The sequence below is a fragment of the Zea mays genome, chromosome 6 (assembly GCF_902167145.1).
Source record: "Zea mays cultivar B73 chromosome 6, Zm-B73-REFERENCE-NAM-5.0, whole genome shotgun sequence".
NCBI classification, from domain to species: Eukaryota; Viridiplantae; Streptophyta; class Magnoliopsida; order Poales; family Poaceae; genus Zea; species Zea mays.
The window spans coordinates 909,664-936,038 of NC_050101.1; positions in this window are offsets into that span (position 1 = coordinate 909,664).

The following is a 26,375-nucleotide window of genomic DNA, read 5'->3' on the forward strand; positions in this document are numbered from 1 at the left end:
CTGTAAAGATACCAGTCATGACGGGTGCTCCCTCTGGAATATCAGCCATGGTGGTGAAGTTTAGCCTGCCCTGCCTCACTTGGACCTTCTGCCTCTTGCCTTGGTTCTGATTAACATTCTGCCCCTGCCTTTGCTGGTTCCTGGGGCAATTCTTGGCGTAATGTCCGGTGTTGCCACAAGTGAAGCACCTGTTGTCATTTGCCTGACGGTACTGCTGCTGCTGATTGTTCCTCTGAGCTGGGAACTGGGTGCGGTTGGGTGCCTGCTGCTGCTGCTGCTGAGGTCGGATTACCCATCGCCCTTGCTGCTGCTGGGGTCCCCTGTTCTGAGTGTCGGATACAATCCTGAAGCGCTGTGGCTGAGCTGAGGGTCCTGCCACAGGGGTCTTCCTCTTCTTCTCTGCCTGTCTAGCTGTAATGCAGTCCTCTTGGGAGATGTTGGGGACTTGTTCTCAAATGCTAAGAGTTAAGAACAAGGCAACATAAAAAGTGTTAAGTGTTAAAGTCCTTCGTCCTTCGAAGCATTATGTCCCTTCGGGAAATAATGAGTTTCGGACGAAGGTCATAAGAGACATACCTTCGTAAACATAACAAGTAATGACGAAGGATTCATATAAAGCATGAAATATAATATAAGCATCATCATAGAATCATTTCTATTTTATTAACATGGAAAAATAAAAATGATTTCAAATTACAGATGTACCTTCGGTCCTGAGAGAAGGTAAAAAGTACAAGCGTGACGCAAAAGCAAACGCCAAGTCAGCGTGAACAGTACGGGAGTACTGCTCATCTATTTATAGACGCGGGACGCAGCCCACGTAAAATTACATTTATGTCCATTACATTTGTCAATGACTTATGGAAATCTGACAAGGCCCACGTAGTCTTTTCATCTTTAAGTCGGTTCCCCTCTCTGCTATCGCGACGAAGCTTCCCTGCACACAGCTTCGGCTGTGCACCATCCTTCGTGGAGCTTGGTAATCAGCCCGTCCTTCGTCTGGTTCAGGCTTCGTCCTGACCGCACTTCATGTTCGTAATTCTGAGTCCGAAGGTACCTGTTCACATAATCCACTTGGAAAACATTGTCAAATCATGTTTTTGAGGACCTTCGGAGGACGAAGGCCCCCAACAGTAGCCCCTCGCAATATTAATTTGTTAATGATAAATTCAGATTGCGAAATGGACGAAGGCCTTGAGCCGAAGGTCCGAAAAAACACCTTCCCTTTGCTAGAATAGCAACTTTCACTGACAAGTGGGGTCTTTCAATTTTCAACGCCCTGGGCGTATAAATAAGATCATACCACAAACTCATTTGGTACGCACACTTGCCATCTGCTTCGGCCCACTAAATTTTTAGCTCTTGTGCACTAAGATTTGCTGATCTTTTTGATTTTGAAGCTTCGGCCTTGAAAACAGTTTTTTAGTGTTTCCGAAGATGTCTGAAGCTGCTAAGAAGGCTGCTGCTGAGATGAAGCTGAGTCTTGATGAAGAGAAGAACTTAGGGTTTCTTATAGCAATGTCGAAGACCAACACAGAAAAGATCACCAGGGAAATTCTGGAAGGGCTGTCTGAAGATACTGGTGACAGTGAAAGTTATGATGTGGACAGCGGTGGCGAAGACTCCGAAGATCGCCCCTGGCGACCAAGCCATTCAGTTTATGGTAAATCAACTATCAAAGAGAATCATCTTGTTAATATGAGAGGAAGGTATTTCCGGGATCTGTCCATTGTGAGGGCGGACGAAGGGGAAAAAACTTGTCCACACCCTGAAGAAAATGAAGTTGTGGTGTACCGAAGCTTTTTGAAAGCCGGATTGCGATTCCCCTTGAGCAGCTTCGTCGTGGAGGTGTTGAAAATCTTCGAAGTCTATCTTCATCAACTTACTCCAGAGGCTATTATAAGGCTAAATATCTTCGTGTGGGCCACGAGAAGCCAAGGTCTGAAGCCTGACGCAAGAAGCTTCTGTAATGTTCATGAATTATTATATGAAACAAAGCCCGTACCAACCTTTCAGAAGAGATGGCCCGGGGATTGGATGACAGAATGGTTTTATGTGAAGAATGACTTATCAGCACGAGAAGACATCAAAGGTATAATTATGCGTCCTATTTGGCAAAGCTTCGGCCTTCGGAGGCCGAAGGTTGAAATGAACGAAGCCGCCGAAGAGTGCCAAAGAGCCTTCGGCGTTGTCTGCTCTTTTATAGGAACAAGGGACTTAGTACAAGAGCATATTGCCTTCAGGGTGTGGCCGCTTGCGGAGAAATGGGAAATGCCACAAGAAATCGTTAAAGAGGCCGACGAAGGTGGACTTGTCAGGTTTAAGTACACTTTTAAATTTGAAGATAAATTTATTGAGCCAGACGATGAGTGGTTGAAAAGCATTGACAATTTAAGTGATGAGCTGCTTGGGACATACTCGAAGGCCGAAGATACTGCAATGTCAGCAGCCTTCGGAGGCCGAAAAAAGAAAAGGCTGAATCGGGTATTTGATGCCATCGGGTTTGTCTACCCTGACTATTGCTACCCCATTCGAAGGCAGAAGAGAAAAAATACAACCTCTGCAAAAGAAGAAACTGCAGCTGCTCCTAGCGAGCCAGAACCGAAAAGGAAGAAGATAAAGGTTCTTACTTATCGACCGCGTTATATTGAACCAGCTTCGGTGCCTGAGTTTACCGGAGAGACTTCTTCGGCCACCGAAGCTGAAAAACCAGCCGAGCCAACTTTGCTGCCAGAAGTCACAGAAACAGCCGAAATACCAATGAAGACAAAATTGGAGCAATCAAAAATTTTGTTACCAGAAACGAAAGAGAAGGCCGAAGCGCCATTCACAGAAAAAATGGAAGAGGTAAAGGAAGCAACCGAGGACTCCAAAACATCAGAAGTTTTGAGTCCTGTGGCAAACATTGAAACAGTAAGTAATCAAAAAGTGCCAGCAGTGACTCCGAAAAGAAGGAGAATGGCTAATGTGCTAGATGTGCTGGAAACGATCAAATCTTCAAGCACCCCTCCGAAGAAGGCTGCCGTCACTCCTGAAACAACAGTCGAAGCTTCGGGTTCTAAAGCTCCAGAGCAAGATACTGAAGCCGAAGCTGGGCCCTCAGAGCCCTCAAAGGCAAAAACCTTGGAAAGTGAGGCAGAAAAAATAACAAAGCCAACTTTTGCTGAAGGAACTGGTGTTGTTACCCCCGAAGCATCCAAAATTCGTGATTATATTTTTCGTCATGCTTCGGGGAAAAAATTAACAGAAAAAGAAGAACAAGAGGCCCAACACTATGCCCAAAAGTTGAAATATCCAAAGGGGGCGTTGATATTTAATGGCAGTGGAGAAGAAGATTTCTTGTATTGCCTCCCCGACAGCAAGGAAATTTCTGTCTGTCGGGAGATGAGCAGAAGCTTCGGATTTCCAACTTTAGAAGACGGACTTTCGGTGCTGTCAAAGAACGATCTGGCTGACAGCCTAGCTTACAACAGTTTAAAGGTGCGACAAATGGAATTCTTATATTTTTGTTGAATTCAAAATTTTTCGTTTGTTTAAAACTATTGACACAGACATATTCCTGTCTGCAGGGCCTGATACTCAGCAATGCCCTCAGAGCACAGAAAGATGCTGAGGACGAAGGATGTACTATAGCCCTGAGCAACCTTCGTTCCGAAGTAATTGAACTGAGGAACGAAGGTCTCGAAAAAGACAAAATATTATACTCATTGATAGATAAAATAAAGGAGGACGAAGCTGCTTTCAAAAGTCAAGCTGAAGCTCAGAAACGCGAAATTGAAGACCTTCGGAAACAACTGGCCAGAGCCAAAGAAGAACGTATACTTGAAGAAACAAAGCGTGAACTCAGCGATCAATGGGCAGATCATCTAGAAGTGACTGTTGAAGAGCTTCGTTCGTCCAAAAAGAAATGCTACAATAAATCTGTAGATTGTGTTAAAAAATTAAAGGCTAGCTTCGCCAAAGTCGGCGCATTCTCAAGTGAAGAAAATTTTTTGAGGGGCAATCCCGAAAGTGTCATTGAATGGATTGACCACGAAGCTGAAGCCTTCGAAGAAATTTTAAATAGCCGAGGAGATATATGTGCCTTCTCTGGCGCCAGAGGGATTGCCACCATTTTAGAGAAGAAGGGCTGTGAGCATGTGAAAATTTTAGCACAGTCCGAAGCTGCTTTGTCCTTTGAAGATACAAAAGATCCTTCGGCCGAAGCTAGCATAATTGGTGGAAAGTTTTTTACTGATATCTGGGATAACGGTGGCCGAGAAATGGCAAGAGAAATTATTCAGAGAAGTGAAAAGGGCATCCATGATGCTAGAGAAGTAGCCGAGGCTGCTGAGAAAAACGCAGAGCCCGAAGGGCAAATAGGTACTAACGAATAGTTTTCATTGCATTATAACTTTTAATTTTATAGTTCGTTTGCGATCTGTAATAATGATGTAATAGTATCCCGTCCTCACTCAGATCCTACTAAAGCATCTTCGGGCCCTCAGCCTAAAGATGACGACGAAATTAAAAAGATGGCCGAAGCTATCATGGATCAGGTTGTCGATCGACTGCTGAACGAAGCTGCAGAGATAGTACTTAGGGAAGACTAAGTGCTATTGCAAAAAACATTTGATATATGATTTGTGTAATATTCTGTAATCCTGTATGTAATATACTTGTTTTATGATTCAATTCTTTACGATGCATGAAACTTTAAACACGTACCATTTTTGAGTCTTCGACGAAAAAACACCTTCCCTTCTTTTCATGCTTCGTGAAGAAGAATTTATCATTTATCACGACAATATCCATAGTGTTCTGATAAGAAATATCCAAGCTTCGTAAAAATAATCTCCGAAGCTATACCTCGAAAATCAATATTGTTTCTCCCTGTAACTTGGCATGATTTGCCCTTTTTCAAAGCATTTTCCGAAGATCGATAACATGCCCCCTTCTTGTGCCACATGCAGCATGATGTATGATGATTATGCTATGCAAAATGATGTGATGATGTTATGTTATGCAAAATGATATTTTGTGCCGAAGATACGCACATTCCTGCAATGGGGCACAATCTTTTGTATCAATACTGACTTTTTCATTATAAGCCTCCCTTAGGAGCTTCTTCGCCTTTTACTTCAGCGGAATCAGCGTTTATTTTTCGCTGTAAGTTCTGCATCCCCTTAGGAACGTCTTTGGAACTTCTTCGCCTTTTACTTAGGCGGTATAAGCTCTGCATTCCCTTAGGAACGTCTTTGGAGCTTCTTCGCCTTTTACTTAGGCGGTATCAGCGTTGACTTTTCGCTGTATGCTCTGCATTCCTTTTGGAACGACTTTGGAGCAGAAAACTTACACTGCACTCCCTTCGGAACGACTTTTTGTGACTTCGTCAGACTTACTCTGCGTTCCTTAGAACGACTTTTTGTTGCTTCGAAGGATTTTCGATAGTCCGAAGGTCCTTTTTATTATCACAAACCTGTGAAGAAAACATATTTTTCTTGTAAGAATCAACGAAACTAATTACATGAAACCTAAACAATGTCCTTTATTACAAAAAATAAAACTGAATGAAAAAGATTGCTATTAAGGTAGGATATTTGTCAATAGATGTGTTTTGACTCTGGCACGGTGCTGTTGACCGTGCGAGCTTCGGACTGTTCTCTGAAGTCCCTTTGATGTGGAGCATATTGGCTCCCTTCTGGCTGCTGGCCTTGTTGCAACGGAGGTGGAGGCGGGGGCTGTTGCCAGGAAGCTGAAGGCTGACTTGCCGAAGCAGCAGAGACTGCAGGATGGTTGCCCACATATTCTGGGATGTAGGGCGAATGATACGAAGCAGTGTGCATGACCTGCTTCAGCTGAGCCTGTTGCGCGGCAGCTTCGGCTATCTCTTTTTGCTTCTGAATGGTAACATGACACATCCTGGTAGTATGACCTTTGTTTTCACCACAGAATAAGCAAAATATTCTTCTGGGTTGATCCCCGAATCTTCCGCCGAAGCCCCTGGCGCCTCTGCCTCTTGGAGCTGGTGGTCGGAAGGAGCTTTGCTGTTGCCCCGAAGCCTGTGAGGAGTACTGTGGCCTTTGCTGCTGGCTCCCCTTATCATCATTTTGATTGGAATTATGAATTGATCTGACATGCCTCGGATAGAATCTTCCTCCGAAGCCCCTAGTCATCTCAGAAAATCTGAAGGCCTCCTCCCTTCTTTGGCGAAAATCATTGTCAGCTCGAATATATTCATCCATCTTCTGGAGCAGCTTCTCCAGCGTTTGTGGTGGCTTCCTGGCAAAATACTGCGCTGATGGCCCTGGCCGAAGCCCCTTGATCATGGCCTCAATGACAATCTCATTGGGCACTGTCGGCGCCTGTGCCCTTAGACGCAGAAACCTTCGGACATATGCCTGAAGGTATTCTTCGTGGTCCTGGGTGCACTGGAAAAGGGCCTGAGCAGTGACCGGCTTTGTTTGAAACCCTTGGAAACTAGTTATGAGCATATCCTTCAGTTTCTGCCAAGAAGTGATTGTCCCTGGCCGAAGAGAAGAGTACCAGGTCTGAGCAACACTTCTGACGGCCATGACGAAGGATTTTGCCATGACTGCCGTATTGCCACCGTATGAAGATATTGTTGCCTCGTAGCTCATTAGGAATTGCTTCGGGTCTGAATGGCCATCAAATACGGGGAGCTGAGGCGGCTTGTAGGACGGAGGCCAAGGTGTAGCCTGTAACTCAGCGGACAGGGGAGAAGCATCATCAAAAACAAAATTCCCACGATGGAAATTGTCATACCAGTCGTCTTCGTTGTGAAAGCCCTCCTGATGAAGGTCTTGATGCTGAGGCCTTCGGTGTTGCTCATCCTGAGCAAGATGACGAACTTCTTCAGAGGCTTCATCTATCTGCCTCTGCAGTTCAGCTAGCCTGGCCATCTTCTCCTTCCTGCGTTGAACCTGCTGCTGAAGGATTTCCAGATTCTGAATCTCCTGATCTAGATCATCCTCCGGATGTGTTGGACTGGTAGCCTTCCTCTTCTGGCTTCGTGCCTCTCTGAGAGAAAGGACGTCTTGATTGGGGTCCAGTGGCTGCAGCGTGCCAGCCCCTGGTGCTGAAGCCTTCTTCGGCGGCATGACGAAGCTGATGCTTGCCGAAGGTGTCGAAAAGCTCAGGAAATGGAAGTGAGTTCACCGGAGGTGGGCGCCAATGTTGGGGACTTGTTCTCAAATGCTAAGAGTTAAGAACAAGGCAACATAAAAAGTGTTAAGTGTTAAAGTCCTTCGTCCTTCGAAGCATTATGTCCCTTCGGGAAATAATGAGTTTCGGACGAAGGTCATAAGAGACATACCTTCGTAAACATAACAAGTAATGACGAAGGATTCATATAAAGCATGAAATATAATATAAGCATCATCGTAGAATCATTTCTATTTTATTAACATGGAAAAATAGAAATGATTTCAAATTACAGATGTACCTTCGGTCCTGAGAGAAGGTAAAAAGTACAAGCGTGACGCAAAAGCAAATGCCAAGTCAGCGTGAACAGTACGGGAGTACTGCTCATCTATTTATAGACGCGGGACGCAGCCCACGTAAAATTACATTTATGTCCATTACATTTGTCAATGACTTATGGAAATCTGACAAGGCCCACGTAGTCTTTTCATCTTTAAGTCGGTTCCCCTCTCTGCTATCGCGACGAAGCTTCCCTGCGCACAGCTTCGGCTGTGCACCATCCTTCGTGGAGCTTGGTAATCAGCCCGTCCTTCGTCTGGTTCAGGCTTCGTCCTGACCGCACTTCATGTTCGTAATTCTGAGTCCGAAGGTACCTGTTCACATAATCCACTTGGAAAACATTGTCAAATCATGTTTTTGAGGACCTTCGGAGGACGAAGGCCCCCAACAGGAGATAGCCATGTTGACCAACTCATTGTAACTGTTGGCCCTGACGGTGTTGAGACGGTCACGGAGCTTAGTGCTGAGCCCCCTCCTGAACCTGTCTCTCTTCTTCTCATCTGTATCTGCCTGATATCCCGCATACTGGCACAAGTCATTAAAAGCCTGGGCATACTGCAACACTGTCATGTTGCCCTGAGTGAGTGCCAAAAACTCATTGAGCTTCCGGTCCATAATCCCGGCTGGTATATGGTGTCCCCTGAAAGCTGCCTTAAACTCCCTCCATTCTACCTCTCGGTCCTCTGGCTGCATAGCAAGAAAATGATCCCACCAAGTCCTTGAGGGTCCGCGAAGCTGCTGGGTGGCGAACCTGACTTTGGTGACCTCTGAGCAAGCTCCATGGAGTAGTGGGAATTTGGATTCCACCACTCGCAACCATACATCTGCATCAAGTGGGTCCTCTGCCCTTGTGAACAATGGTGGCTGGGTGCTAAGGAATTCCTGGTATGTAGCCGCCGCGGGGTGACGCTGATGGTCCCCACCACCATAATGCTGAGGTGGTGGCTGACGCTGAGCTAGCTGCCTCAAAATCTCATTCTGCTGAGCCATGAGCTCCTGCAGAGTGGGAGGCGGTGGCGGCGGTGGAGGAACGCGCTCGTTCTGGCCACGACGCTGCCTCCCGGCCATCTGAAAAACCACATACATACTTAACACCACATTTCCAAGTTCAAGATTTTATCGCGGAGAAAAAGTTAAAAACAACATGATAGACTCCGACTTCAACAAAAGGATTTTTAAAAGGCACAAATTCTTCCTTCCAATTTAAACTGATGACAGCATCCATCAAACAAGCTTCCAAGAGAGTTTAGCACGATTACATCAATTGTCCCAAAATGACTCAACTCTATCTAGCCTAGTACCCCAAGGGTGCAAAAGCTAAGCTAGCTGCGAGGAGTCCGACTATCCAACTTCTAAGCCTATCCTGAACACCTAGTGAGCGAACGAAGCAACACTCGACTCGGGGGAAGGTGGTCTTCCCGAGCCAGCAGTGTCCACACTGGAGGCAGGCTCATCTCCTCCCTCGATGTCGACGTCCTCGTTGGCCTCCAGGTCCTGGATCTCCTGGTGATGCATATCCAGGTGCTCGTTAGCCTCAGCAAGCTGCTGCTGAGTGTTAATGAGCTGATCCTCTAGAACCTCGATGGTGTTCTCCCTGGTGCCCACTAGTTCCTCCAACTCTTGGATATCAGTGGATAGCTGCTCCACCTGCAAGTCCTTCTCCACCATTTCTTGGGACAAGTCAACCACGAGTTCCTCTCTGTTGTCCAAGGTGATCTTTGTAGCCTCCAACAATGCCATCAGGTGGGACATTGCCTCACCGCGCATCACCTGCAGACGGTACAGGGCATTCATGCACCGTACGGTCAAGTGCGCAGTCTGTCCTGGGTAGATGGCCCAGATATCCTTGGCATGCTCCACCCGATCCTTCCACATTGGGTCGTCCTCCCTCTCGGCGGGGAACAAGCCAATGGGGTGGGTAGCCAGCTCCAAAGGATGGAATCCGCAGAAAGTAGTCAATCCATGCAGAGCGATCGCCTCGATCGTGTCCTCCGCTCGGTATCCGAAAGACTCGGAGTCCAAGGAGCGCCAGCCTGGCTGCAGGGGATGAGGCTCCAAAGTCATCCTCACTCTACAGCGAGGCACTCGGTGCTTCTCGAACTGCTGCACCGTGTACTGAGGGGGTGTCGCGTATCCGGCCCCCTGAAGTACCTCCCATAAAATGCGGGGAAAGCCCTCTCGTGCAAGTCCGTCAGTGTGGGACAGTGCGTTTCTGTCATCGGAGGATCCGTGGGAAGTCATCTGTGTATAGTTAAGCGTAAAAAGAAAAAGAATTATAAAAAGAACAAGAAAAATAAAACTCAACCTTTCTCTAGTTAAATAAAAAAAGGCACTGGGGACCTAGTTGGTTGTTATCTGGTGTTTAAGTCCTTACTTAGTTATCCATTTGCTTAATTAAGAATGCATGCATGCTCGTCCTGAACGACCTCACAACAAGATAAAAGGAATAGGGAAGAACTCCCATCCTGCAAATGTGGCCTGTAGGGCCTAATCACATAGCCACCTAGCTACCCTTCTATCATCCTAAGGCTTCACGTCCTAGGTCTATCCTGTTCGTCCTACTATCTATCCAACATTGTTTCTATCAAGTTTTACTTTGGAAAAGGATGGTATTCATATTTTATTGATTCCTCTGTGGTGGTACAAGCTCCGATACCAGCTGTGGCGGAACTGCCCGAATTATTCCAACTTAAGTGCCTACGTCCCGCCTTAGAGGCTAGACCACACTTAAATGGGAATAACCTGTCAATCCCTCGGATCTAGTCCGACACGACCACTGACAGGATCAAGTACCACAATCTCACTCGATGGTGAGTCACAGAGCAAATACAATAAAGCATAAAACCATGCATGAAAGAGTATTAAGTTATTACATCATCATCGGAGTTTTTCAAAAGTAGCCATCAGTGTTCGAAGTGCAGCGGAATAGAACTAACGGTAATTAAACAGAGAGATGGGGAAGCCTGTCCCATCACTCCTCATGATACTCCTCAGCCGAGGCAGGGTCCCACTCGACAGTCCAACCCGGTGGCAAGATGGACGGCCATGTCACTCCAGCAACCATTTCCTCGAGAGAACCTGTAAAAAATTATGCCACAAGCAAGGCTGAGTATACTAATACTCAGCTAGACTTACCCGGTGTGAGGAGTCCACTCCTCTACCCCTAGACATGCAGCTGTTTGGCTGTGGGGTTTGGTTGCCAAAAGCACTAGCTGAGTTTCTAAATCAAGTTTTTAACTTTGTCAAAATTAAGTGTGACTCTCTTAAGGCTAAAGATGTACTATCTATTCATACATAGTAGCAAACATTTTTAGCAATCAACATCTTATATCATCTCAGCACAATTCCACTTGTTACTCAATGTAGCAGCATGGATCAAGCAGTCTCATTAGCTGCGAGAAGCAGACGATTCGAATCGAGTTTTTAAACCTTGCAAGGTAAACCTAAACACACGACATGTAGGGGCACTCCGTCCCACACACATCAACCGTCCCCATCGATTCCCCGTCAGCAGAGAGGGGCTCACCGCCTTGGCGTACAATGCCTCACTGACCCCGACTGGCCGTCGTGCCGTGACCGCACTTGTACCCACCATAACCGGAATGGGAGACCTCGTCTCAGGTCGCGTGAGGAGGGCAATCTGCTGCCAGGTTCAATCAGGTACTAGGCTTACCGATTTACCATATTTCTCGGTATATGTTTAGTACGTTCAAACGCTTGACTCACGGTACCACACCTTAATCCTTATTCAAATTTTTATCCCGTGAACAACCAATCCCCATGGATTGTTGCCCACACCCAACATCAGTACGATATGAAAGTGGGTACAATCAATGTCCTGACCTCGCGCGAGTGCTAGAAAAATCACTCGTCTTCTACCGAGATCCTACTTAATAAAGCAGCTACTCGACCTAGCATACTAGTATTCATCTCAACAGGATTCCTGAGATCATGCATCTAGGGTTTCAAACAACTCCTACACTTAAGTGAACAATCAATCCTACAATCATTAAGTATATTAAAATAGCATAATTAACAGGTTATGCATAAAACCGGGGCTTGCCTTCCAAAACAGTGGCAGGTAGGTCCTCTGGTGCAGGCTCGGGTGCTGGATCCGGGGCTACCTCCTGAGTAGCTCCTTGCTCCGGCACGAGGATGTACTCTCCGTCGGCAAGGTTACAGTCTATCGAATGCAATGAACATGTATGTCATGATTATGCAGGATTTAATAACATTATGCTAACAAAAGAAATACGCCAAGAACTGACTTAGGGTCTCTTAGTCATGCGAGGCTTCTAGTGGTATATATACTTATTACCTTTTAGGCTTAGGTTTTCATTTAGGATAACATAGTGGATTTGTATTGTCTTTATAGATTTCAGTGGACAATATACAGGGGGTTTCAGGATGACATTAATTACCATTATTCATTTTCCTTTTCTTAGTTTCTACTTATGGTCTCTAGTGTAGGTTTGAACTACGACAATGGTTTAATATTTTCCGAGAATTTTGTAAAAATTACAGTGGGTTGTCATTTGCTATCCTAGCCTGTTTTAAGAATTTGAGGCTCAACATATAAAGGCTATGCTTAAGACAAAAAGAATAAAAGTTGGGTAAATGGGCCACTTTGTACTGCAACTCTTAGTTAGGGGTGGGTTCTGTCCTAAAGGTTATTTTTGCTGGCATCCAATAGTAATAATAGGCTTTTGTGCTAAAAATCACAGAAAACTAAGGGGTGGTTATTTAGTTATGATTTTCTTAAGTTTAATGTCAAAAAGGCACTTTCTACTACATTATTATTTGAAAAATGTCAAACAGCAGATTTCATATTTTTCCTAAGTTCTCATTAATAAAACATTAGTTATCCCAAGGGTGGGGGTGTTTTTACCTTGAGGTTATTTTTGTAGGGTTTTTCTAAGTTATCCTTATTTTATTAAAATAAAAGGTATCCTACTTATTTTATACTAAACCAGGGTATGATAGATTTTTCCAGTGAACTATATTGAATAAGTATCCTAACAAAAATAGAGATGCTCTCTGGTTCATTATTTATACCCTCTTTTCTATTTTTCTTAATCCTAAGCATAGTGCAAAATAAGGGGTAAAGACTAACTTATTGGGGTGGACAGAGAAGTTTAACATTTTTAAACAGGTTAGTAGGTAGATATAAACTTCTCCAAATTTTTCTAACCCTAGTCAAATAGCACAACTATTTTTCTTTCTATTATTGAGCTTTTGGCTAAAACTAACATTAAATCAGAACTTTAAAGTTTTCTATAGTACATAGGGGGTTTTATATTTTTCTTAAGTGGGTTACATTATTTAGAGTCTGACAAAATTGGTTTGACCAAATTTAGATGAACTAAACAGAAGTTATGGATTTTCAAAGTTTCTGTTCAAATTTAAAATCAGGTTTAATAAGGTTTTCTGAAAAAGCAGTTTACACCGAGGTCCCTGGGTTTAAACTAAATCGACCTCCGCAACTCTACCCTTACGCCACTATTCCCCTGTGTCTCTGACATTTCACAAAACCCCCTGACCTTCTCTCCCTCTCACCCGCAGTCCTTCCCCTTATGCAAACAGTAACCGCGGGAAAGAAAAGGGTGGCGCGGCTTACCGACGGCGAGGGAGGTCCGGCGAAGGGTGGGGTTGGCTCGGGGAGACTCTGGCGGTCACGTCGATGTACGGCTTGACATCGGGGATGGCCGGAATCGCCCGGTCCACGCGCGCAGGCGGGTGTTCTCGTCGGCGGCGAGTGTACCGGCCAAACCACGGCGAACTGGGTCAATCCAAGGGTACGGTGAGCTTCACGGGGTAACGTAGGGACCGCGTGCACAAGGAATCGAAGGATGGTTGAGTGGATTACCTGGTCCACGTACTCCGGCGGGGTTGAGAGCTCCGGCGAGCGTGGACTGGCCTCTCCGGCGAAGCAAACTCCGATTCCTCGCTCGGGGAGCTTCACGGAGGTGTGCACAGTCTTCTCGGAGGGCTGGACGGGGTTGGGAAAGGCTCTATTGGCCGACCTACGGTGGCAGAGGGATTGGGCGGCCGCGGACACGCTGCGCACGGGCAAACGGCGGCGAGCTAAACTCCGGTGAGGTTTGAGGGTGCGCGGAAGAGTGCAGTCGAAGCCTGGGAGGGCTTTATAGGCGCGGGCGCGGGCCATGGCGCTGGCTTGGCTCGGGCGCGGCGCTGGGCATGCGGGGGCGCGCGCGAGCGTGCTCTGGCGCGGGCAGGAAGCGTCGAACATGTGGAGGTGTGTTTCTTCCATTGTTCAAACGTCTCCAGAGATCGCAAACGTGCGAATCTTGCCATGAATCCGGTGTAGACCTCTTCCTGGCACCTAGGGCTATCTCACATGTGTGAGTTCCAATGGAGGATACGCCCTAGATCAGGAGATAGACGGGCGCCAAATCTGGCTTGTCTCACTGCCCATCTCGCGACAAAACTGATGCCAATACCTGTCAAGCGTCAAAGTCTCGGTTTCCACTTTTTCCAGGGGTGCCTTAGGTGGTATACCACATTTTTGGTATAGAACCTAAGTGGTTTGGTGCCATCTTCGAGGTGAACACGATTGGTCTTTGGATTAGGGTTAGAATTTGACTTAGAGGGAAATAGAGAGCTCTAGCTTTCTCTCCACTTGGAGATTTGAATTGGGGTTTCTCCAGGGGTCTTTTTGCAATATTCCCCCCCCCCTAATTGCTGGTTATAAGGTTACTTAAGGTTTGGGTAAATGTTACTCATGCTTTGCATAATTGCTCACACTCTTTTCCCTCTTAACTAGGGTTTTGGGAGATAGGGTTTGAGAGAGGTCTAGGGTTCTTCTCTCCTCTTATCCAAGGTAGTAAGTGAGCAAGGATTAGAGTAATGCTTCTTAGGTCATTGGCAACTTGATTAGCACATGATCTCCAAAGTTCTTATGTGTTGCCCAAAGCCTCTTCCACATATAATTCACAGTCCTTAGTGCCAAGGTGTGCTCTAGCCATGGTAATACCTGGGGTGTTACAACCCCGGAGGATTTCCGTCTTCCCCGAGGCCCCCCTTCAGCGGCAAACATATTTCCGGCTCGCCCGAGGCCCTGCCTTCGCCAAGAAGAAACCCTGACCAAATCGCCGCACCGACCGACCAAGTCGCAGGAACATTTAATGCAAAGGTGGCCTGACACCTTTATCCTGACGCGTGCCCCCCAGCCGGCAGAGCCGAAGTGACCGCCGTCACTTCGCCGCTCCACTGACCGGCCTGACAGAAGGACATCGCCGCCTGTGCCACTCCGACTGCAGTGCCACTTGACAGAGCGAGACTGACAGGCAGTCAGGCCCGGCCAAAGGCACCATAGGAAGCTCCGCTCCGCCCGACCCAGGGCTCGGACTCGGGCTAAGTCCTGGAAGACGGCGTACTCCGCCCGACCCAGGGCTCGGACTCGGGCTAAGTCCCGGAAGACGGCGAACTCCGCCCGACCCAGGGCTCGGACTCGGGCTAAGACCCGGAAGACGGCGAACTCCGCCCGACCCAGGGCTCGGACTCGGGCTAAGTCTCGGAAGACGGCGAACTCCGCCCCACCCAGGGCTCGGACTCGGGCTAAGTCCCGGAAGATGGCGAACTCCGCCCGACCCAGGGCTCGGACTCGGGCTAAGTCCCGAAAGACGGCGAACTCCGCCCGACCCAGGGCTCGGACTCGGGCTAAGTCCCAGAAGACGACGATCTCCACCTCGCCCGACCCAGGGCTCGGACTTGGGCTCGGCCCCAGAAGACGACGAACTCCGCTTCGCCCGACCCCAGGGTTCGGACTCCGCCCCGGCACCAGCCGGCGATCTCCGCCTCGCCCGAACCTGGGGCTCGGACCCGACCTCGGCCACGGAAGGCAGACTCGACCTCGGCTTCGGAGGAGCTTCCACCTCGCCCAACCTAGGGCCCAGACCAGCCACGTCAACAGGAGGCGCCATCATCACCCTACCCCGGGCTGACTCGGGTCGCAGGGAACAAGACCGGCGTCCCATCTGGCTCGCTCCGCCAGATAGGCGATGATGGCGCCCTGCATACTCTGTGACGACGGCGGCTCTCAGCCCCCTTACGGAAGCAAGAGGACGTCAGCAAGGATTCAACCGCTCCGACAACTGTCCCTCCGCCAGGCTCCATCGCTCCTCCGACTGCCACGACATCACACCAGCTGGGTGCCAAAATCTCTCCGGCTGCCACAACGGCATGTACTTAGGGCACTAGCTCTCCTCCGCTAGACACGTAGCACTCTGCTACACCCCCCATTGTACACCTGGATCCTCTCCTTACGCCTATAAAAGGAAGGACCAGGGCCCTCTTAGAGAGGGTTGGCCGCACGGGGACGAGGACGAGACAGGCGCTCGCTGGAGGCCGCTCGCTCCCTCTCCCGCGTGGACGCTTGTAACCCCCTACTTCAAGCGCACCCGACTTGGGTGCGGGACGAACACGAAGGCCACGGGATTCCCACCTCTCTCACGCTGGTCTCCGGCCGCCTCGCTCTCCCCCCTTCGCGCTCGCCCTCGCGCTCGACCCATCTGGGCTGGGGCACGCGGCGACATTCACTCGTCGGCTCAGGGACCCCCCGGTCTCGGAACGCCGACTGGGAGATTCTGAAAAACTTAGCCCTGAAGAAATGAATCGTGAGCCGAAGGTGGCTACTGGAGGAAAGAGCAAAACTGCATCTCCAGAAACAAGATTGTTGGTTCAAGAAGAAGATACTCCTGCAACGCCTTCTGCTGTTGAAGTAGAAGAGATTATGAAGGTAATGAGATTATGAAGGTAATGACTGAACCCTTGCCTGCCAAGCTAAGTCCGCTGGCGCTGAAACTGACGAAGTTTTTTCAGAAGGACAAGGCCACTTCGGCAGAAGAAGTTCCTGCACTGCCGAAAAAACGAAGGATTATTCAAATAGCAGATGTAATTCATGGGACACCATTGCCGACACCGACATCAAGAATTGCTATTGACCAAACTGCCGAAGCTAAGGGCGCCACAGCCGAAACCACCACCAGAGCGGAAACTTCCGAAGTTAAAACTGGCGCAGCCGAAGCTGCCGGAGTTGAAGCTGAAGCCGCAGAAGATCTGAACCTGGACGAAACACTTGAAGTTATTGATAACATACTCTTAAAAATGACTGAGGAAGAATCTGTTGTGGCCGCGGTGAGCACAGGCACTGAAAAAGGGAAAAAAACAAGCTGAAGACATTTTGGAGGAGGAAGATTTTGAATTTCCAGATTTACTTGGGCAAGAGCTGACAGATGTTGAAAAAGCAGAGCTTAAAAGATGTGCCATAGCCTGCGGATATAAGCCAGGGGCTACACTGTTTGGTGGGGTTAACGAAGGAAAGCTGAGGTGCCTTCGAAACCGCGTCGAAGCTAAAATTGTTAGAACTCTCTGCAAAAACATTGGCTTGCCGAAGCTGGAGGTAGACCTCTGTCGCTACCAACGGCACCATATCGCCGGAAGTTTGCTTTATGCCAACTTCAAGGTAACAAATATTTTTGCTATTTTATTATTATTATTATCTTTTAGGTCGTTTTTTAACGAAGATCTTTTCGATAGAGCATACTGTTAAGTAAAGTTCTAAAAATGCAACAAGATCTCGAAGAAGAGAAGAACAAAGCCGTTATCCAAAATTTGGCTGAAAAAGTTGAAAACTACGAAGCTGATTTGAAAAAGAAGGATTTCACCATCCAAGATCTTGAAATGATGGTCAAAGAGCATGAAGGTGCATTAGAAAAGAAAGATTTTGTTATTCAGTCTATGGAGGGTTCTTTGGCTGAAATTCAAACTGAGAATAACAGCTTAAAGAATGAATTGCTCCAACAGTCAGAAAAATTTGAGCAAGAAAAGAAATATCTCGAAGCAAGGCTGAAAACTGAGGTAGATAAAAATTCAATTTTGCAGAAATCCTTTAAAGAACTTCAAGAGAAATGCCTTAGCTTCGGCAGCCGATGCGTGCAATGGCTGAAGGATGTGTTCCATTCTGTCGGAGCTAGCTCTGCAAAATTTACACCTTCAGCTGATAATCTGCCCAACACGTTAGAATATATTGAAGGCGAGGTTGATGCCCTTGACGAAGTTATTGGTGGACACGCCGACTACTGCGCCTTGGTAGCTTCTTGGGCACAGCCACCGCTTTTCTGAAGGCTGGCTGCACGCATGGAAATATTATGAACAGACCAAACTTCAGCTTGTCAGCATCAGATCTGATAAATATCCCAAGCCTAGCCCGAAGCATCGGGAATAGATTCATGACCCAGATCTGGGTAAGTGGCGGGTGACGAAGCTCGAAGTCACCTTAAGCCGGTAAGAGACCTACTTTTGTTACTTTTACCTTCTCCTTAAAATTTTCACCTTTCTTATTTTGCTGTTTGATGTATGCAGGATGACGAAGCTGAAGTTTGACAAAGTTGAAGTTTGACGAAGCCTAGCCTGAAGCTTGATAATTGTTTATAATATACTGTCCTGCAAAAATTCTGGAGAAACTTTTGTAATATAGTTATGGAACAACTTATGTAAATTTGTACATACCTTGTAATATATTTTGTTTCTGCTGTCTACGTACAATCTGCTTTGCTATGGACGAAACTTCTCTTTTGAGCCGAAGGCGAAAAACACCTTCCCTTCTTTTCGTACACAACGAAGCATGAAAATTTGCCTTCGAGTTTTTCCTCGTCGCCGAAGCATCTGTGCTTTTATGCGGTACAATGATGATCCTATATATGTCTAAATGCATGTTTATGAATGCAAATGACATGATGAGATGCATTGTGCAAATGAATATCAAAATACATAATCATAGTCCTTCAGCGTTGACTTTTCGCTGTAAGCCTCCCTTAGGAGCTTCTTCGCCTTTTACTTTCAGCGGAATCAGCGTTTATTTTTCGCTGTAAGCCTCCCTTAGGAGCTTCATCGCCTTTTACTTTCAGCGGAATCAGCGTTTATTTTTCGCTGTAAGCTCTGCATTCCCTTGGGAATGACTTTTGAGCTTCTCCTTGTTTCCTTTTCTTTTTCCTTTTGCATTTACATTTACATTTTTTGGGGGATATCACTCTCATAAAATTGAAGTAAGGAAAATTACATGTTGTGGCCCCATTAAAAACCTTTCTCCCCCTTTTGAAAGGAAAAGGGTGCCACGAAAAAGAATATAAAAAATTACATCAGGCTAAACATAATATCATCGAAGCTCATCCGCATTCCATGATCTAGGAATGTCGTTGCCGTCCATATCCTTCAATCTGTAGGAACCGGGTCTTGACGAAGATACTACCAAAAAGGGACCTTCCCACTTCAGCTGTAATTTGCCTGCTGTCTCAGGGTTGGCTACTCTTCGAAGTACCAAGTGTCCTGGTTCAATGTTCTTCAGCTTGACTTTTCTGTCACGCCATTTTATTGTTTCAGCTTGATATTTATTGATGTTTTCCACAGCTTGAAGTCTGATCCCTTCAATAGCATCTTTTTCTACAGAGCAATCAGCTTCGTCTTTGCCTTCTACCGAAGCTACTATCCTTATTGATCCTGCTTTGGCCTCTTCTGGGGTTATTGCTTCGTCACCGAACAATAGTTTAAAGGGCGTAAAACCTGTTGACCTTGATACGATTGTATTATGGCTCCATACCACTTTGATTAGCTCGTCAGGCCATTTTCCCCTGGGCTGGTTGAAGATTGACTTCATTATTCCTGTCATTATGATCCCATTAGCTCTTTCGACAAGTCCAGTTGACTCTGGGTGTCGAACTGATGCAAAATGGATCTTCGTGCCAATTTGATCACAAAATTCTCTGAAGGTTTCAGAATCAAACTGTGTCCCATTGTCCACAGTAATGGCCTTCGGCACTCCAAAGCGACAAACAATGTTCTGCCAGAAAAAACTTTTGAATAGTAAATGAAGTTATTGTAGCTAAGGGCTTTGCCTCAATCCATTTGGAAAAAATATTCCACTGCCACTACCACATATCTTAAGTTCCCCTGTGCTGGTGGTAATGGGCCTAGCAAATCGAGGCCCCACCTTTGCAACGGCCAAGTGGGTTGTATTAATTGAGTTAAGGACGAAGGTTGTTTTTGATCTCTTGCGCATTTCTGACAACCTTCGCACTTTTGGACTATATCCGCTGCATCCGAAGCTGCTTTTGGCCAATAAAATCCTTGGCGAAAAACTTTGCCGAGCAAGGGCCTAGATCCAATGTGAGATCCACATAGGCCTGCATGTATTTCCTTCATTAATTCTATACCTTCGGATCTAGATAAACACTTGAGCAATTGGGAACAGACCCCACGCTTGTACAACTCCCCTTCTATTATGACATATGGCCGAGCTCTTGCTTCTTTTCTCCTGTTATAAGCTTCGTCGTCTGAAAGAAAATTACCCTGAAGGAAAGAGACAATCTCAGTTCTCCAATTCTCGCTATAAACATGGGATATATTAAGGATTGCTCTTTCAAGAAGCTCGACCGAAGGTGCTTTTATTGTTTCGAAAAATACTTCCGAAGGTATAGGCAGCCCCTGGGCTGCTGACTTGGCCAATAGATCAGCGTATTCATTTTCTCCACGAGGAATATTTTTGACAGAGAAACCTTCGAAGGAAGCCTCAATCCTTCGGACTGTATCTAGATACTTTTCAAGCTTCGGGTCTCTTGCTTTATAGCTCTTGTCAACATGACCAGAAATAACTTGAGAGTCAGTTTTAAGAATGGCCCTTCTGATTCCCATTGCCTTCAACTTCCGAAGACCCAAGAGCAGAGCTTCATACTCAACGATATTATTTGTGCAACTAAAGTCAAGTCGTGCCGCATAACAAGTTTTAACTTTGGAAGGTGAAACCAACACAGCAGCAGCTCCTGCTCCGAAGGCTCCCCAAGACCCATCGCAAAACACTGTCCATGCTTCGGCATCTTTATTTGTTTCTTCCTCCTGAGCCCCTGGCGTCCAGTCAGCAATGAAGTCTGCTAACGCCTGAGACTGAATCGAGGATCTATGAACATAATCAATACAAAATTCATTGAGCTCTGCAGCCCATTTTCCTATCCTTCCAGTAGCTTCTCGGTTTCTCATAATATCCTTCAGAGGTTGCGTGGAAGGAACAATTATGTTGTAAGCTTGAAAATAATGCCGAAGCTTCCTGGAGGCCATCAAAACAGCATACAGTACCTTCTCCAATTCTGTATAATTTTTCTTCGACAAACTAAGAACCTCGGATACAAAATATATTGGGGCCTGCCTCTTAACTTGGCCTTCATCCTGAACAAGTGCTGCACTTACCGCTGAGTGCGAAGCTGCCACATATAATAACAGAGGAGCCCCTGGCGTTGGTGGAGTTAATGTTGTTAGATCTATCAAATATTGTTTCAGCTCTTCGAAGGCTTTCTGCTGGATTGGTCCCCATTGAAAGACTTCGGTTGACTTCAGCACTTCGAAGAATGGTAAGTTTCTCTCTGCCGATCTGGATATAAATCTGTTGAGGGATGCCAGCCTTCCCGTCAATCTTTGAGCCCCCTTTTTTGTGCTTGGTGGTTCCATTCGAAGTATAGCTTCGATTTTACTTGGATTAGCCTCAATTCCCTTTGTTGAAACTAGGCAACCAAGAAATTTCCCCTTCTTTACTCCGAAGACACACTTTTCTGGATTCAGCTTTAAACCAGCCTGTCTAAAATTAGCGAAGGTCTCCTGCAAATCAGCAATGTGGTTATCTTGCTTCGTGCTTTTTACAATGATGTCATCAACATAAGTTAGTACATTCCTGCCTATCTGAGAATGGAGAACCTTCGCTGTCATTCTGCTGAAGCTTCCTCCGGCATTTTTAAGCCCCTCAGGCATCCGAAGGTAGCAATATGTCCCACTAGGGGTTATGAAGCTGGTTTTCGGTTCATCCTCCTTCTTCATCCAGATTTGATGATAGCCTGAATAGCAATCCAGCAAACTCATAAGCTCTGATGAAGCTACTGCATCAACTAAGGAATCTATCCTTTGCAATGGAAACTCGTCCTTCGGACAAGCCTTATTGAGGTCAGTAAAATCAATACACATTCTCCATTTACCATTGGCCTTCTTCACCATAACAGTGTTAGCCAACCATTCTGGGTATTTCACCTCTCTAATAACTCCAGCACTGAGGAGTCTTTTCACTTCATTCCGAGCACCTTCGGCCTTGTCATCAGACATCTTCCGAAGTCTCTGCTTTCTGGGTCTGAAGGATGGGTCAACATTGAGCGAGTGCTCAATAACATCCCTGTTAACTCCACAAAGATCATTAGCTAACCAAGCAAAAACATCTTTATTGTTGAACAGAAACCTTATCAAGGTTTTTTCCTGCTCTTCAGACAATTGAGATCCCAATAGCACCTTCTGATCTGCTATATCCTCACATAAGAGCATGGGCTTCGGCTGATCAGCTGAAGCAGCTTTTTCCCTTCTGAACTTGTATTGCTCACAGGCATCAGCTCCATCTATGTTATGGATTGCTTTTGAATCTGTCCAATTTCCTTCGGCCCTTCTGGCAGCTTCTTGACTTCCATGAATAGCAATAGGCCCTTGGTCCAAAGGTATCTTCATGCAGAGGTAAGCTGGGTGAAGAATTGCTTCGAAGGCATTGAGAGTACCGCGACCAATGATAGCATTTAAGGATACTCCATGTCAACAATATCAAACACAATTTGCTCAGTCCTTGTGTTGTTAACAAATCCGAAGGTTACCGGCATGGTAATCTTCTCAAGTGCTACAATTTGCCGTCCTCCGAAGCCACAAAGAGGGTGCGTAGCATCATGGATCTTGTCTTCGGGCTCTTGCATTTGTCTGAAAGCTTTAGCAAATATGATATCAGTTGCGCTGCCTGTGTCAACCAAAACATTATGGACCAGAAATCCTTTGATCACACAAGAGATAACCATAGCATCATTGTGTGGGTAATCCTTGAGTTGGAGATCCTCTTGGGAGAAGGTAATTGGAATGTGAGACCATCTTGACTTGATGAAGGGTCCTTGCACCCCAACATGCTGTACCCTTCTCTGTGCTTCCTTCTTCTGCTTTTTGTTGGCTGGCTCTGAGCATGAACCACCTGTTATCGGGAGTAGCAGCTTCGGGGCCGAAGCAGCTCTAGCTTGATCGTTGAACGAAGCCATCAGCTCAAAAAAGTGGAAGTGTGTTGACCGGAGGTGGGCGCCAATGTTGGGGACTTGTTCTCAAATACTATGAATCAAGAACAAGGCAACATGATAATGTTAAGCATTAAATACCCTTCGTCCGCTGAAGCATTATCTCTTCAAGGGTTTAATGAACTTCGGACGAAGGGTATAAACATAATATTACGAAGGTGATGAAAATGACATAAAACGATGCAAAATGTAAAACATTTAAAGATAGATATGTTGGAGATAAATGATACCATTCACATGTTTATCTTTAATACAATGTTTAAGGTATGGTTATACCTTTGCCTTGACAAGCAATAATTCCCGAATGATGCTTTCGCAATTACAGGAACGCGCGAACAGTAAAGGAATACTGTTCACTATTTATAGACACAGGACACAGCCTATGAACAATTACAATCATACCCCTCATAAAAGTTTACAACATCGACTCAAACCCTTATGGACTAAAAGGTCATTCTATCTTTAAGTCGGTTTGTAATTCCGAAGCTTCATGGACAACACCCTTCGGCATTACGTACAGACAACTTCAACAGAAACTGTTTCTTCCTGCAGGACCTTCGGCGACGAAGCATGGTCCCAACATCCACTCTATTCAAGGCATACCTAAATGGTGTTTATGTCCACTCAAGTAAAACATCGCACATCATTATACCACATCGTTTCTCAAAATAAAATAAAGACCATGGGAAATTTAGCCAAATTGCACGAGAGAACTGTCCAAACATAGGTTAAGGTTGTAAGACACCTTTTTCCACCATACAGTTGCTAAAAAGTTGGAATATAAAGAATTCAAAACAATAGATCACCTTTTAAACCTCAAATGACGTTTCTATGATATTGTGGGCATTGTATTCACACTAGAGGGTATTAGAGTATAACTAGTGGATGAAGACGTTATTGGGCTAGCTAATGACCTTTTGTGATACCAGGTTTCCAATAATCCCCTCTATTCAAGGCATACATAAATGGTGTTTATGTCCACTCAAGTAAAACATCGCACATCATTATACCACATCGTTTCTCAAAATAAAATAAAGACCATGGGAAATTTAGCCAAATTGCACGAGAGAACTGTCCAAACATAGGTTAAGGTTGTAAGACACCTTTTTCCACCATACAGTTGCTAAAAAGTTGGAATATAAAGAATTCAAAACAATAGATCACCTTTTAAACCTCAAATGATGTTTATATGATATTGTGGGCATTGTATTCACACTAGAGGGTATTAGAGTATAACTAGTGGATGAAGACGTTATTGGGCTAGCTAATGACCTTTTGTGATACCAGGTTTCCAATAATCCCCTCTATTCAAGGCATACCTAAATGGTGTTTATGTCCACTCAAGTAAAACATCGCACATCATTATACCACATCGTTTCTCAAAATAAAATAAAGACCATGGGAAATTTAGCCAAATTGCATGAGAGAACTGTCCAAACATAGGTTAAGGTTGTAAGACACCTTTTTCCACCATACAGTTGCTAAAAAGTTGGAATATAAAGAATTCAAAACAATAGATCACCTTTTAAACCTCAAATGACGTTTCTATGATATTGTGGGCATTGTATTCACAATAGAGGGTATTAGAGTACAACTAGTGGATGAAGACGTTATTGGGCTAGCTAATGACCTTTTGTGATACCTGGTTTCCAATAATCCCGTCTATTCATGGCATCCTTAGATGGTGTTTATGTCCACTCAAGTAACACTAGTACAAATAAGCTCAAAGCCTGCGGCACGTTCAACTTTTCACTGGCGGTTTCCGTTATCAAACGTCAGTGAAAGAAACAGGTGGGCCCGGCTTTAAAAACCGCCAGTGGAAACCTATTTCCACTGGCGGTTATCTTAACACAACCGCCAGTGGAAATAGGATGTTTCCACTGGCGGTTGTGTTACACAAACCGCCAGTGAAAATTGATTTCCACTGGCGGTTATCTTAACTTAACCGCCAGTGGAAACATCCTATTTCCACTGGCGGTTTTTAAAGACAACCGCCAGTGGAAATCAATTTTCACTGGCGGTTTTTAAAGACAACCGCCAGTGAAGTGTCTGTTATAAATACCCCTCTTCCCCCGACAGTGAACTGTATGCTCGCAGCCAACTTCCATTGGAGGCGATTTTGGAGGTCCAGAATTCACAAAATACATGGGGAGAGGTTTTGATCTTCATTTTTTGGAAGAAGATTGCTAAGAAAGGTTGGTTTATGTTGCTAATGTCAATTTTTATTCATTTTTGCTCAATTTTAGCCACATTTTGGATCTAGGGTTTCACCATTGGAGAGAGAGTGTATCCTCTCTCAATTTTAGCCACATTTTAGCCACATTTTTGCTCTATTCGCTCAAATAAAGTTGTTTAATATGGTTAGATTTTGTCTATCCTCTCTCCTTTTTCATGTTTAGTTGTCAAATCAGTTTATCCATGACATATTAAGTTGTTTAATGAATGGTTCATGTGTTGTGTGGAGAGAGAAGAAGATAGGTTTGGTAATTAAGATTGTTTTTATTAATTGCTATGAAAGTTGGTTTAATTATGTTTTAATTGCCAATTATTGTTCATCTTTGCTCAATTTTGGAACTAGGCCTTCACCATGTGTTAAAGAGAAGAGTATGGCTAGGAAAGTTTAGTTTTATGTTCCTCTTGCCAATTTTTGTTCATTTTCCTTAAATTTAGCCACATTTTGGATATAGGGTTTCACCCCTTCATCCTTCCCGACAGGTGGTGATGGAGAGGACATCCTGGATGTATAACTTATCAAGGCTAGATCCATCATACATATCCGAGGTCCATAGGTTTATTGATGTCGCTACGAACCATGCTTGGAGAACAAAGACAAAACACATATATTGTCCATGCATGGACTGCAAAAATGCTGCTGTATTTAATGACACAGAACAAATCATATCTCATCTGGTATGCCGAGGATTTATGAAGGATTACACAATTTGGACAAAGCATGGAGAGGGTAGCTCTTCGCCTTATACGACTGGAAACCCTGAGAACATCGACGACAGATTTCAGTTCGTTCACGAGACACACCAACCTCAACCCAATACTTATATCCGAGGAAAGCCACACTTTTAGAATCGGGAAAGACAACGATGAAATACGGGGAAAGACGGACGAAGAAGTTGAGAAGCGTATAAAGGATATGAAGAAGGATTTTGAAGCTCGATACGCCACATACATAGGACATGCAATGCTTCAATTTCAAGACAGGGAAGCCATAATGGCCCCGTACAACTTTAAGTAAGTGTGATTTTGCATAAATAAAATTAATAATTTCAATACACATGCATCACAAATTTGATTCGTACAGGGACCACTAGATATGCTTCCTCATTTATCCTAAGGTTGGAAAGGTGCTGGTGCTCGACTCCTTGAACTTCGACCCTTCGACATATGCAACATTCCTCAGCATCTTAGAGCTGTAAGCCTTTTCTATGCATGCATACTTTTATCGATTAAAATTTGAGAATAACATGGTGATTCTATTTGAGATCACAGTGCTTATAGATTCTATAAGATGAAAGGTGGAAAGTACGACCTGTCGAAAAAACTCGTGCCACTAGACATCCATCATCACTGGCCGGTAAGTATGTGATTTTATGAATACATATCATACACAATGTTGCAACTAAATAACCAATCTCCCGTTATGTAGTGCCACAAGCAACCACAAGGATCGGTCCTATGTGGATTCTATGCGTGCGAGTTCATGAGAGTGAACGGACGATACATCACGAACCC